Here is a 14,571-nt window from a genome sequence, read left to right on the forward strand (position 1 = left end):
AAAGTGTGTGAAAGGGGAAAGTTTAGAGTACCCCAGACGTTTCTCATGCCCTGTTTCAGCCCAGTGACAGCATCTCAACCCCGTGTACTACCACCGATTTCCAATTCAATATATTCTCGCACATCTCTCACCCTCCTGTATGTTCAGGCCCCAATAGCTCAAAACCTTTTTCACCCCATCCTTCCACCTCCAATTTGGTCTCCCACTTCTCCTCGTTCCCTCCACCTCTGACACATATATCCTCTTTTTCAACATTTCCTCACTCATTCTCTCCATATGTTCAAACCACTTAAATACACCCCTCTTCTGCTCTCTCAACCACACTCTTTTTATTTCCACACATCTCTCTTACCCTTTCATTACTTACTCGATCAAACCACCTCACACCACATATTGTCCTCATACATCTCATTTCCAGCATATCCGCCCTCCTCCTCACAGCTCTATCTATAGCCCACGCCTTGCAAGCATATAACATTGTTAGAACCACTATTCCTTCAAACATACCCATTTTTGCTTTCCAAGATAAAGTTTTCAACTTCCACACATTCTTCAACGCTCCCAGAACTTTCGCCCCCTCCCCACAATATGATTCACTTCCGCTTCCATGGTTCCATCTGCTGTCAAATCCACTCCCAGATATCTAAAACACTTCACTTCCTCCCGTTTTTCTCCATTCAAACTTACCTCCCAATCGACTTGTCCCTCAACCCTACTGTACCTAATAACCTTGCTCTTATTCACATTTACTCTCAGCCAAATCAGCCATGTATCCATCAGCAAACAACAACTAACTCACTTCCCAAGCTCTCTCATCCACAACAGACTGCATACTTGCCCCTCTCTCCACAACTCTTACATTCACCTCCCTAACAACCTCATCCATAAACAAATTAAACAACCATGGAGACAATCATGACCCCTGCTGCAAACAGACATTCCAAAATATCATATCTTCACATACAAAATATTTGAGCCCCATACCATTGTGAGATGGACCATTTAGTGTATCACTAAGAAAACAGTTTCTCATGTTGGGATTAGCTTTGAGCTTCAGAGAAGCAACTTTCTTCAAAAAGAAAGCGATACAGCTCTTTCAAGTTACTCATTCCTCCAGCTGGCTCACAGGTTCATGTCTCCATAATACCTGTCACAATTTCCAACAGAATGAGGTGTAACTGTGGTGAAATAGCAGAGTATACCAAGATGCATTAGGGTATGGAGGGCAGCTTCTTAATGGTTGTTTCATCTTTTAACTACTATTTTGGCAACATTTTTATCATTCTTCATCAGCTGGCTAGAGCCAGTGGGTTGACCGGAGCAATGAACAGATGATTTTTGCCATTGTGAAGATAGAGGTGAGCAAATCTTCAGTTGCAGAAGGTATACATTTAAGTAATTCATACTTGCTTGTCTTCCAATCATTTCTCCACCATGCATTAATTTGTTTAGTGTCATACAGAAGACAGAAGTTCTAATAAATCATTTATTGTGATTTTCACAGGTGATACCATTGGCAGTGTCATCCGGGGCTTCTTTGCTATACGTAAAAAGGGATCCAGTGAACCGCCTTCCAACATCATCTACATGCTTTAACTTGCTTAAACTGCCAAATTACCAACGGAAAAGCACACTAAGAGAAAAACTACGTTATGCTATCACAAGTAATACAGGATTTGAGTTATCTTAAGATTTGTGATTGGAATGAATGACTGATATACACATAGGTTTTGTATTTGAGTATCACAGTTATTGAAATATATGATATAACTTGAAAGTGCAAAGTTGATGTTATGTTTCTGTGAAGTGTTGCCATTCTAATTATTTTTATCACTGACTTGACACTTGGTAACAACACTCCAGATGAATGACTTATTTAAGTACTTATCAAAAAATACTTCTGAAGTTTTACCCTTCGAAAATACTGACTGTTGATAACACTTAGTAGTTACATTCTAAAACATCATTTGTTTAAGAACTTTTTAGCAAACCATCCATGTATGCCACCTGTATGTCATATTGTGCACAAGTATATGATTTAGAGGAAAGAATGAAATTTCACCTTTAAGTTTTAAGAACTATAGGTGAAGGGAAGATGTTGGAGAAAATTTTTATAATCTTTTGTAATTTGATCATTTATGATAAGATTTAAGAATAGTGCATGGATGATGAAAGTGTTTCTAAAATCTGTAAACTATAAGCACAGATGGTTTATGAACTGTTGAAATGGATGAGTGAATTTTTTCCTTATAGTTTAAGGGGAACATTTCTTAAGAAGTCAAGAATGGTGAATCAGTATTTGATTACATAAACAAAAAGTACAAAAACTGATCTATCATTTATATATGATGTAATGAAATAAACATATTCATGTAGCTAATTTTATAATAATAATCTTGATTAAACCCATTGTATTAGAACCAATTCCGGCTCTAGGTCCAGGGGACAGGTTTGTGGTGTTTTGAGATGATTTTGGGGTGATAATCTTTTTCATTAGATATTGTTAAAAGTTTCCTTTCATTATCATATCACTTCACAGAATAGAAGATTTCTATTTATGATTTTGGGGTTAGTCATTATGTGGTTAAGAAGCTTGTATTTATTACTCAACATTTTTAGCAAACATATCATAATCTCATTAATCATATTCATCACATAGGATAATGAACCCACCCTAGGAAATACAACTACCACTTTAACATATAGATTATTTTTATGGACTATTTTTTTTAGCACTCTTATTCAAATTATCATGTGCTGAATTTTTACATTATCAAAATTTTACTGCATTTTTCATCTTCAGAGAGAACCCAAATAGCATATGAGAAAACTCTCACTTGATAGGAGTTAAAACACTGTGTAATGCCCAAAATGGGGTGTGTTCATGAAGATGCAGCCTTTTTTGAAAACCAGAATACCTATGAGGCCAGCTGATGCTTGTTGATAGAGTTGCATCATGATGATGAAGTGACAGCAAGCTAACAGCCTCCCCTGTCAGTCACTTGCTTGACCTTCTGCTCTGTGGACCATTACTGCTGTTGTGTTAAGATATACTTGGTTTAAGCTTGACATAGTTCCGTGTCTGAAAACATGCTCTTTTTTTTCTGTCTGTTTATTGCAGACTGGTGCTACCAGGTTTTTCATTTAGTAACTTTAATTTCAAGACTTCAGAGATGCTTGATTGTTATCCTATTATTTTGTTTGTGTTTCACTGTACAAATTATTAGTACTTTTATCGTGTTTTTCTGCTCCATCATGTATTTTAGTGCACCTGATTGGTTATACTAGACACATGATCAGAAACTCATAAGCACTGGAGCAGTGGTCAATGATACTTCTGTTTTGATTTTGCTGTTATCCTTTAAATGTAATTTATACGTTGTGGAGTAGTTGTTTACTTTTAGCAATTTTATTTTAATTGACTTCAGGTTTTTTATTGTGATGATTAAGAGCCTTTGTTTTGGTTGTTAGGTCAGCCTTCCTATTAATTTTTGCAATTTCTTAAGGCATTTTAGAACTCCAAGAGGAAATTATGTTGACCTCTAGAAAGATACAGACATTTATTAGCTCAGACTTTTATCAAAGTTAGGAGCACAACTCCTTTACACATATAATAATGTAGTGCTACACTGAGTTTTGCTGCTTTACAATTTCTCATTGACACATACATACATATATGCACACATGTATATACATCACATAGTCACACACACACACAAACAATTATTTATCTATGTTTATTATACTTTGTTGCTGTCTCCCGCGTTAGCAAGGTAGTGCAAGGGAACAGACGAAAGAATAGCCCATCCCACCCACATACACATGTATATACATACACGTCCACACATGCACATATACATGCCTATACATTTCAACGTATACATATATATACTTACACAGACATATGCATATATACACATTTACATAATTTGTAGTTGCTGCCTTTATTCATTCCCGTCACCACCCCGCCACACATGAAGTGACAATCCCCTCCCCCCGCATGTGCGCGAGGTAGCACTAGGAAAAGACAATAAAGGCCACATTCATTCACACTCAGTCTCTAGCTGTCATGTATAATGCTTCGAAACCACAGCTCCCTTTCCATATCCAGGCCCCACAAAACTTTCCAGGGTTTACCCCAGACGCTTCACATGCCCTGGTTCAATCCATTGATAGCATGCCAACCCCGTATACCACATCGTTCCAATTCACTCTATTCCTTGCACGCCTCTCACCCTCCTGCATGTTCTGGCCTCGATCACTCAAAATCTTTTTCACTCCATCCTTCCACCTCCAATTTGGTCTCCCACTTCTCCTCGTTCCCTCCACCTCTGACACATATATCCTCTTTGTCAATCTTTCCTCACTCATTCTCTCCATGTGACCAAACCATTTCAAGACACCCTCTTCTGCTCTCACAACCGCACTCATTTTTATTACCACTATTCCTTCAAACATACCCATTTTTGCTTTCCAAGATAATGTTCTTGCCTTCCAAACATTCTTCAATGCTCCCAGAACTTTCTCCCCCTCCCACTCTGTGACTCACTTCCGCTTCCATGGTTCCATCTGCTGCCAAATCCACTCCAGATATCTAAAACACTTCACTTCCTCCCGTTTTTCTCCATTCAAACTTACCTCCCAATTGACTTGTCCCTCAACCCTACTGTACCTAATAACCTTGCTTTTATTCACATTTACTCTCAGCTTTCTTCTTTCACACACTTTACCAAACTCAGTCACTTGCTTCTGCAGTTTCTCACCCAAATCAGCCACCAGCACTGTATCATCAGCGAACAGCATCTGACTCACTTCCCAAACCCGTCTCATCCACAACAGACTGCATACTTGCCCCTCTCTCCACAACTCTTACATTCACCTCCCTAACAACCTCATCCATAAACAAATTAAACAACCATGGGGACATCACACAAACATGTACAAATATATACACATAATTTCACATATAGATTACATGCATTGTATTATGTTTTGGAAGGAGGTAAAGAATGTGTGGAAACATGAGATCAGATGGGAACATTGGTGAAGGGGGGAAAGTGATAACGGTAGTGATGAAGTTAGGTGGAGTAAGTATTTTGAAGTTTTATGGAATGTCTTTGATGGTAGAGTGGTAGATGTAGGGTGTTTTGGTCGGGTTGTTGTGCAGAGTGGGAGAGCCTGAGAGAGTGGTTTGGTGAAGAGAAGAGGTGGTGAAAGCCTGGTGGAAAATAAAATCCAGCAAGGCAGCAGGAGTGGTAGTATTGCAGTTGAATTAATTAAGAAAGGGGTGACTGTGTTTTTGATTCAGTAAGGATACTCGCTGTATGTATGGAACGTGGTGAAGTGCCTAAGGATTGGTGGAGTGATTGTATAGTGCCATTGAACAAAGACAAAAGGGATAAAGGCGAGTGTTCAGATTATAGACCTATAAGTTTGTTGAGTATTCCTGGAAAATTGTATTGGGGGGTATTGATTAAGAGGGTGAAGGCATGTACAGAGCATCAGGTTAGGGAGGAGCAGTGTGGTTTCAGAAGTGGTAGAGGATGTGTGGATCAGGTGTTTACTTTGGAGAATATATGAGAAATATGTAGAAAAACAGATGGATTTGTATGTAGCAGGGGGTGGTGATGCTGTTTCCTGTGTGGCAGGATGGCATGGGAATAGTTGAAGGCAAGCTATGATTATGCACATGTGTATATATGTATATGTCTACGAATAAAGTGCATATGAACATGCACCTTCATAGAACTTACAAACCTCCAACAGCCAGGATCGAAACCCGGGACCCCTGTGCCACAGGCAGGAATGCTACTGCTAGGCTATGGGCCCATAGCCTCGCGGTAGCATTCCTGCCTGTGGCACAGGGGTCCCGGGTTCAATCCTGGCTGTTGGAGGTTTGTATGATGTATATGTCTGTGTACGTATATGTTGATATGTGTATGTTTGCATGTAAGTATAAGAGTGGATGGGTCCTTCTTCATCTGTTTCCTGGCGGTACCTCACTGACAAGGGAAACGGTCTGTGATGTCTCCATGGTTGTTTAATTTGTTTATGGATGAGGTGGTGAGGGAAGTAAATGCAAGAGTTTTGGAGAGAGGGGCAAGTTTGTAGTCTGTTGGGGATGAGAGAGCCTTGGAAGTAAGTCAGTTGTTGATTGCTGTGATACAGCACTGGTGGCTGATTCAAGTGAGAAACAGTGGAAGTTGATGACAGTATTTGGAAAAGTGTGTGAAAGGGGAAAGTTTAGAGTACCCCAGACGTTTCTCATGCCCTGTTTCAGCCCAGTGACAGCATCTCAACCCGGTGTATACACCATTCCAATTCAATATATTCCTCGCAATCTCTCACCCTCCTGTATGTTCAGGCCCCAATAGCTCAAAACCTTTTTCACCCCATCCTTCCACCTCCAATTTGGTCTCCCACTTCTCCTCGTTCCCTCCACCTCTGACACATATATCCTCTTTTTCAACATTTCCTCACTCATTCTCTCCATGTGACCAAACCATTTCAAAACACCCTCTTCTGTTCTCTCAACCACACTCTTTTTATTTCCACACATCTCTCTTACCCTTTCATTACTTACTCGATCAAACCACCTCACACCACATATTGTCCTCAAACATTTCATTTCCAACACATCCACCCTCCTCCGTACAACCCTATCCATAGCCCATACCTTGCAACCATATGATATTGTGGAACTACTATTCCTTTAAACATAAATAACATAAAAATAAAAATAAAACCTAAACCATAATATAAACTAAAAAAAAAAAAAAAAAAAAAAAAAAATTATACTTTTCGCTGTCTCCCAGCGAGGTAGCACAAGGTAACAGACGAAAGAATGGCCCAACCCACCCACATACACATGTATATACATACACGTCAACACACACGCATATACATACCTATACATCTCAACGTATACATATTTATACATACACAGACATATACATATATACACATGTACATAATTCATACTGTCTGCCCTTATTCATTCCCATTGCCACCCCGCCACACATGAAATAACAATCCCCTCCACCTGCATGTGCGTGAGGTAGTGCCAGGAAAAGACAACAAAGGCCACATTTGTTCACACTCAGTGTCTAGCTGTCATGTATAATGCACTGAAACCACAGCTCCCTTACCACATCCAAGCCCCACAGAACTTTCTATGGTTTACCCCAGACGCTTCACATGCCCTGGTTCAATCCATTGACAGCACGTCGACCCCGGTATACCACATCGTTCCAATTCACTCTATTCCTTGCACGCCTTTCACCCTCCTGCATGTTCAGGCCCCGATCCCTCAAAATCTTCTTCGCTCCATCCTTCCACCTCCAATTTGGTCTCCCACTTCTCCTCATTCCCTCTACCTCTAACACATATATCCTCTTTGTCAATCTTTCCTCACTCATTCTCTCCATGTGACCAAACCATTTCAAAACACCCTCTTCTGTTCTCTCAACCACACTCTTTTTATTACTACACATCTCTCTTACCCTTTCATTACTTACTCGATCAAACCACCTCACACCACATATTGTCCTCATACATCTCATTTCCAGCATATCCGCCCTCCTCCTCACAGCTCTATCTATAGCCCACGCCTTGCAAGCATATAACATTGTTAGAACCACTATTCCTTCAAACATACCCATTTTTGCTTTCCAAGATAAAGTTTTCAACTTCCACACATTCTTCAACGCTCCCAGAACTTTCGCCCCCTCCCCACAATATGATTCACTTCCGCTTCCATGGTTCCATCTGCTGTCAAATCCACTCCCAGATATCTAAAACACCTCACTTCCTCCAGTTTTTCTCCATTCAAACTTACCTCCCAATCGACTTGTCCCTCAACCCTACTGTACCTAATAACCTTGCTCTTATTCACATTTACTCTCAGCCAAATCAGCCACTGTATCATCAGCAAACAACAACTAACTCACTTCCCAAGCTCTCTCATCCACAACAGACTGCATATTTGCCCCTCTTTCCAAAATTCTTGCATTCACCTCCCTAACAACCCCATCCATAAACAAATTAAACAACCATGGAGACAATCATGCACCCCTGCTGCAAACAGACATTCCAAAATATCATATCTTCACATACAAAATATTTGAGCCCCATACCATTGTGAGATGGACCATTTAGTGTATCACTAAGAAAACAGTTTCTCATGTTGGGATTAGCTTTGAGCTTCAGAGAAGCAACTTTCTTCAAAAAGAAAGCGATACAGCTCTTTCAAGTTACTCATTCCTCCAGCTGGCTCACAGGTTCATGTCTCCATAATACCTGTCACAATTTCCAACAGAATGAGGTGTAACTGTGGTGAAATAGCAGAGTATACCAAGATGCATTAGGGTATGGAGGGCAGCTTCTTAATGGTTGTTTCATCTTTTAACTACTATTTTGGCAACATTTTTATCATTCTTCATCAGCTGGCTAGAGCCAGTGGGTTGACCGGAGCAATGAACAGATGATTTTTGCCATTGTGAAGATAGAGGTGAGCAAATCTTCAGTTGCAGAAGGTATACATTTAAGTAATTCATACTTGCTTGTCTTCCAATCATTTCTCCACCATGCATTAATTTGTTTAGTGTCATACAGAAGACAGAAGTTCTAATAAATCATTTATTGTGATTTTCACAGGTGATACCATTGGCAGTGTCATCCGGGGCTTCTTTGCTATACGTAAAAGGGATCCAGTGAACCGCCTTCCAACATCATCTACATGCTTTAACTTGCTTAAACTGCCAAATTACCAACGGAAAAGCACACTAAGAGAAAAACTACGTTATGCTATCACAAGTAATACAGGATTTGAGTTATCTTAAGATTTGTGATTGGAATGAATGACTGATATACACATAGGTTTTGTATTTGAGTATCACAGTTATTGAAATATATGATATAACTTGAAAGTGCAAAGTTGATGTTATGTTTCTGTGAAGTGTTGCCATTCTAATTATTTTTATCACTGACTTGACACTTGGTAACAACACTCCAGATGAATGACTTATTTAAGTACTTATCAAAAAATACTTCTGAAGTTTTACCCTTCGAAATACTGACTGTTGATAACACTTAGTAGTTACATTCCTACAACATCATTTGTTTAAGAACTTTTTAGCAAACCATCCATGTATGCCACCTGTATGTCATATTGTGCACAAGTATATGATTTAGAGGAAAGAATGAAATTTCACCTTTAAGTTTTAAGAACTATAGGTGAAGGGAAGATGTTGGAGAAAATTTTTATAATCTTTTGTAATTTGATCATTTATGATAAGATTTAAGAATAGTGCATGGATGATGAAAGTGTTTCTAAAATCTGTAAACTATAAGCACAGATGGTTTATGAACTGTTGAAATGGATGAGTGAATTTTTTCCTTATAGTTTAAGGGGAACATTTCTTAAGAAGTCAAGAATGGTGAATCAGTATTTGATTACATAAACAAAAAGTACAAAACTGATCTATCATTTATATATGATGTAATGAAATAAACATATTCATGTAGCTAATTTTATAATAATAATCTTGATTAAACCCATTGTATTAGAACCAATTCCGGCTCTAGGTCCAGGGGACAGGTTTGTGGTGTTTTGAGATGATTTTGGGGTGATAATCTTTTTCATTAGATATTGTTAAAAGTTTCCTTTCATTATCATATCACTTCACAGAATAGAAGATTTCTATTTATGATTTTGGGGTTAGTCATTATGTGGTTAAGAAGCTTGTATTTATTACTCAACATTTTTAGCAAACATATCATAATCTCATTAATCATATTCATCACATAGGATAATGAACCCACCCTAGGAAATACAACTACCACTTTAACATATAGATTATTTTATGACTATTTTTTTTAGCACTCTTATTCAAATTATCATGTGCTGAATTTTTACATTATCAAAATTTTACTGCATTTTTCATCTTCAGAGAGAACCCAAATAGCATATGAGAAAACTCTCACTTGATAGGAGTTAAAACACTGTGTAATGCCCAAAATGGGGTGTGTTCATGAAGATGCAGCCTTTTTGAAAACCAGAATACCTATGAGGCCAGCTGATGCTTGTTGATAGAGTTGCATCATGATGATGAAGTGACAGCAAGCTAACAGCCTCCCCTGTCAGTCACTTGCTTGACCTTCTGCTCTGTGGACCATTACTGCTGTTGTGTTAAGATATACTTGGTTTAAGCTTGACATAGTTCCGTGTCTGAAAACATGCTCTTTTTTTTCTGTCTGTTTATTGCAGACTGGTGCTACCAGGTTTTTCATTTAGTAACTTTAATTTCAAGACTTCAGAGATGCTTGATTGTTATCCTATTATTTTGTTTGTGTTTCACTGTACAAATTATTAGTACTTTTATCGTGTTTTTCTGCTCCATCATGTATTTTAGTGCACCTGATTGGTTATACTAGACACATGATCAGAAACTCATAGCACTGGAGCAGTGGTCAATGATACTTCTGTTTTGATTTTGCTGTTATCCTTTAAATGTAATTTATACGTTGTGGAGTAGTTGTTTACTTTTAGCAATTTTATTTTAATTGACTTCAGGTTTTTTATTGTGATGATTAAGAGCCTTTGTTTTGGTTGTTAGGTCAGCCTTCCTATTAATTTTTTGCAATTTCTTAAGGCATTTTAGAACTCCAAGAGGAAATTATGTTGACCTCTAGAAAGATACAGACATTTATTAAGCTCAGACTTTTATCAAAGTTAGGAGCACAACTCCTTTACACATATAATAATGTAGTGCTACACTGAGTTTTGCTGCTTTACAATTTCTCATTGACACATACATACATATATGCACACATGTATATACATCACATAGTCACACACACACACAAACAATTATTTATCTATGTTTATTATACTTTGTTGCTGTCTCCCGCGTTAGCAAGGTAGTGCAAGGGAACAGACGAAAGAATAGCCCATCCCACCCACAAACACATATATACACATACACAGCCACACATGCACATATACATGCCTATACATTTCAACGTATACATATATATACTTACACAGACATATGCATATATACACATTTACATAATTTGTAGTTGCTGCCTTTATTCATTCCCGTCACCACCCCGCCACACGTGAAATGACAATTCCCTCCCCCCCGCATGCGCGCAAGGTAGCACTAGGAAAAGACAATAAAGGCCACATTCATTCACACTCAGTCTCTAGCGGTCATGTATAATGCTTCGAAACCACAGCTCCCTTTCCACATCCAGACCCCATAAAACTTTCCATGGTTTACCCTAGACGTTTCACATGCCCTGGTTCAATCCATTGATAGCATGCCAACCCCGGTATACCACATCGTTCCAATTCACTCTATTCCTTGCACGCCTCTCACCCTCCTGCATGTTCTGGCCTCGATCACTCAAAATCTTTTTCACTCCATCCTTCCACCTCCAATTTGGTCTCCCACTTCTCCTCGTTCCCTCCACCTCTGACACATATATCCTCTTTGTCAATCTTTCCTCACTCATTCTCTCCATGTGACCAAACCATTTCAAGACACCCTCTTCTGCTCTCACAACCGCACTCATTTTTATTACCACTATTCCTTCAAACATACCCATTTTTGCTTTCCAAGATAATGTTCTTGCCTTCCAAACATTCTTCAATGCTCCCAGAACTTTCTCCCCCTCCCACTCTGTGACTCACTTCCGCTTCCATGGTTCCATCTGCTGCCAAATCCACTCCCAGATATCTAAAACACTTCACTTCCTCCCGTTTTTCTCCATTCAAACTTACCTCCCAATTGACTTGTCCCTCAACCCTACTGTACCTAATAACCTTGCTTTTATTCACATTTACTCTCAGCTTTCTTCTTTCACACACTTTACCAAACTCAGTCACTTGCTTCTGCAGTTTCTCACCCAAATCAGCCACCAGCACTGTATCATCAGCGAACAGCATCTGACTCACTTCCCAAACCCGTCTCATCCACAACAGACTGCATACTTGCCCCTCTCTCCACAACTCTTACATTCACCTCCCTAACAACCTCATCCATAAACAAATTAAACAACCATGGGGACATCACACAAACATGTACAAATATATACACATAATTTCACATATAGATTACATGCATTGTATTATGTTTTGGAAGGAGGTAAAGAATGTGTGGAAACATGAGATCAGATGGGAACATTGGTGAAGGGGGGAAAGTGATAACCGGTAGTGATGAAGTTAGGTGGAGTAAGTATTTTGAAGTTTTATGGAATGTCTTTGATGGTAGAGTGGTAGATGTAGGGTGTTTTGGTCGGGTTGTTGTGCAGAGTGGGAGAGCCTGAGAGAGTGGTTTGGTGAAGAGAAGAGGTGGTGAAAGCCTGGTGGAAAATAAAATCCAGCAAGGCAGCAGGAGTGGTAGTATTGCAGTTGAATTAATTAAGAAAGGGGTGACTGTGTTTTTGATTCAGTAAGGATACTCGCTGTATGTATGGAACGTGGTGAAGTGCCTAAGGATTGGTGGAGTGATTGTATAGTGCCATTGAACAAAGACAAAAGGGATAAAGGCGAGTGTTCAGATTATAGACCTATAAGTTTGTTGAGTATTCCTGGAAAATTGTATTGGGGGGGTATTGATTAAGAGGGTGAAGGCATGTACAGAGCATCAGGTTAGGGAGGAGCAGTGTGGTTTCAGAAGTGGTAGAGGATGTGTGGATCAGGTGTTTACTTTGGAGAATATATGAGAAATATGTAGAAAAACAGATGGATTTGTATGTAGCAGGGGGTGGTGATGCTGTTTCCTGTGTGGCAGGATGGCACTGGGAATAGTTGAAGGCAAGCATGATTATGCACATGTGTATAAATGTATATGTCTACGAATAAAGTGCATATGAACATGCACCTTCATAGAACTTACAAACCTCCAACAGCCAGGATCGAACCCGGGACCCCTGTGCCACAGGCAGGAATGCTACTGCTAGGCTATGGGCCCATAGCCTCGCGGTAGCATTCCTGCCTGTGGCACAGGGGTCCCGGGTTCAATCCTGGCTGTTGGAGGTTTGTATGATGTATATGTCTGTGTACGTATATGTTGATATGTGTATGTTTGCATGTAAGTATAAGAGTGGATGGGTCCTTCTTCATCTGTTTCCTGGCGGTACCTCACTGACAAGGGAAACGGTCTGTGATGTCTCCATGGTTGTTTAATTTGTTTATGGATGAGGTGGTGAGGGAAGTAAATGCAAGAGTTTTGGAGAGAGGGGCAAGTTTGTAGTCTGTTGGGGATGAGAGAGCCTTGGAAGTAAGTCAGTTGTTGATTGCTGTGATACAGCACTGGTGGCTGATTCAAGTGAGAAACAGTGGAAGTTGATGACAGTATTTGGAAAAGTGTGTGAAAGGGGAAAGTTTAGAGTACCCCAGACGTTTCTCATGCCCTGTTTCAGCCCAGTGACAGCATCTCAACCCCGGTGTACTACACCATTCCAATTCAATATATTCCTCGCACATCTCTCACCCTCCTGTATGTTCAGGCCCCAATAGCTCAAAACCTTTTTCACCCCATCCTTCCACCTCCAATTTGGTCTCCTGCTTCTCCCTGTTCCCTCCACCTCTGACACATATATCCTCTTTTTCAACATTTCCTCACTCATTCTCTCCATATGTTCAAACCACTTAAATACACCCTCTTCTGCTCTCTCAACCACACTCTTTTTATTTCCACACATCTCTCTTACCCTTTCATTACTTACTTGATCAAACCACTTTACACCACATATTGTCCTCAAACATTTCATTTCCAACACATCCACCCTCCTCCGTACAACCCTATCCATAGCCCATACCTTGCAACCATATGATATTGTTGGAACTACTATTCCTTTAAACATACCCATTTTTGCTCGTCGCAATAATGTCCTTCCACACATTCTTCATTGCTCCCAAAACGTTAACCCTCTCCCCCACCTTGTGACTTGCTTCTGCTTCCATGGGTCCATTTGCTGCTAAGTCCATTCCCAGATATCTAAAGCACTCCACTTCCTCCAGTTTCTCTCCATTCAAACTTACCTCTTAATTTACTTGTCCCTCAACCCTACTGAACCTAATAACCTTACTTTTATTCACATTTACTCTCAACTTTCTCCTTTCAGTCACTTTTCCAAACTCAGTCACCAATATCTGCAGTTTCCACTCAAATCAGCCACCAGTGCTGTATCATTAGCGAACAGCAACTAACTCACTTCCCAGGCCCTGTCTTCTCCAACAGACTGCATACATGCCCCTCTATCATAAATTCTTGCATTTACCTCCCTAACCACCCAATCCATAAATGAATTAAACAAGCATGTGGACATCACACACCCCTGCTGTAGACCGACCTTCACTGGGAACCAATCACTTTCCTCTCTTCCTACTCTTACACATACCTCACATCCTTGGTAAAAACTTTGCACTGCTTCTAGCAGCTTACCTCCCACACCATATACTCTTTAAGACCTTCCACAAAGCATCTCTATCAACCCTATCATATGCCTTCTCTTGATCAGTAAATGCTACATACAAATCCATCTGTTTCTTTAAGCATT

This window comes from Panulirus ornatus, chromosome 11, assembly GCF_036320965.1.
Source record: "Panulirus ornatus isolate Po-2019 chromosome 11, ASM3632096v1, whole genome shotgun sequence".
NCBI classification, from domain to species: domain Eukaryota; kingdom Metazoa; phylum Arthropoda; class Malacostraca; order Decapoda; family Palinuridae; genus Panulirus; species Panulirus ornatus.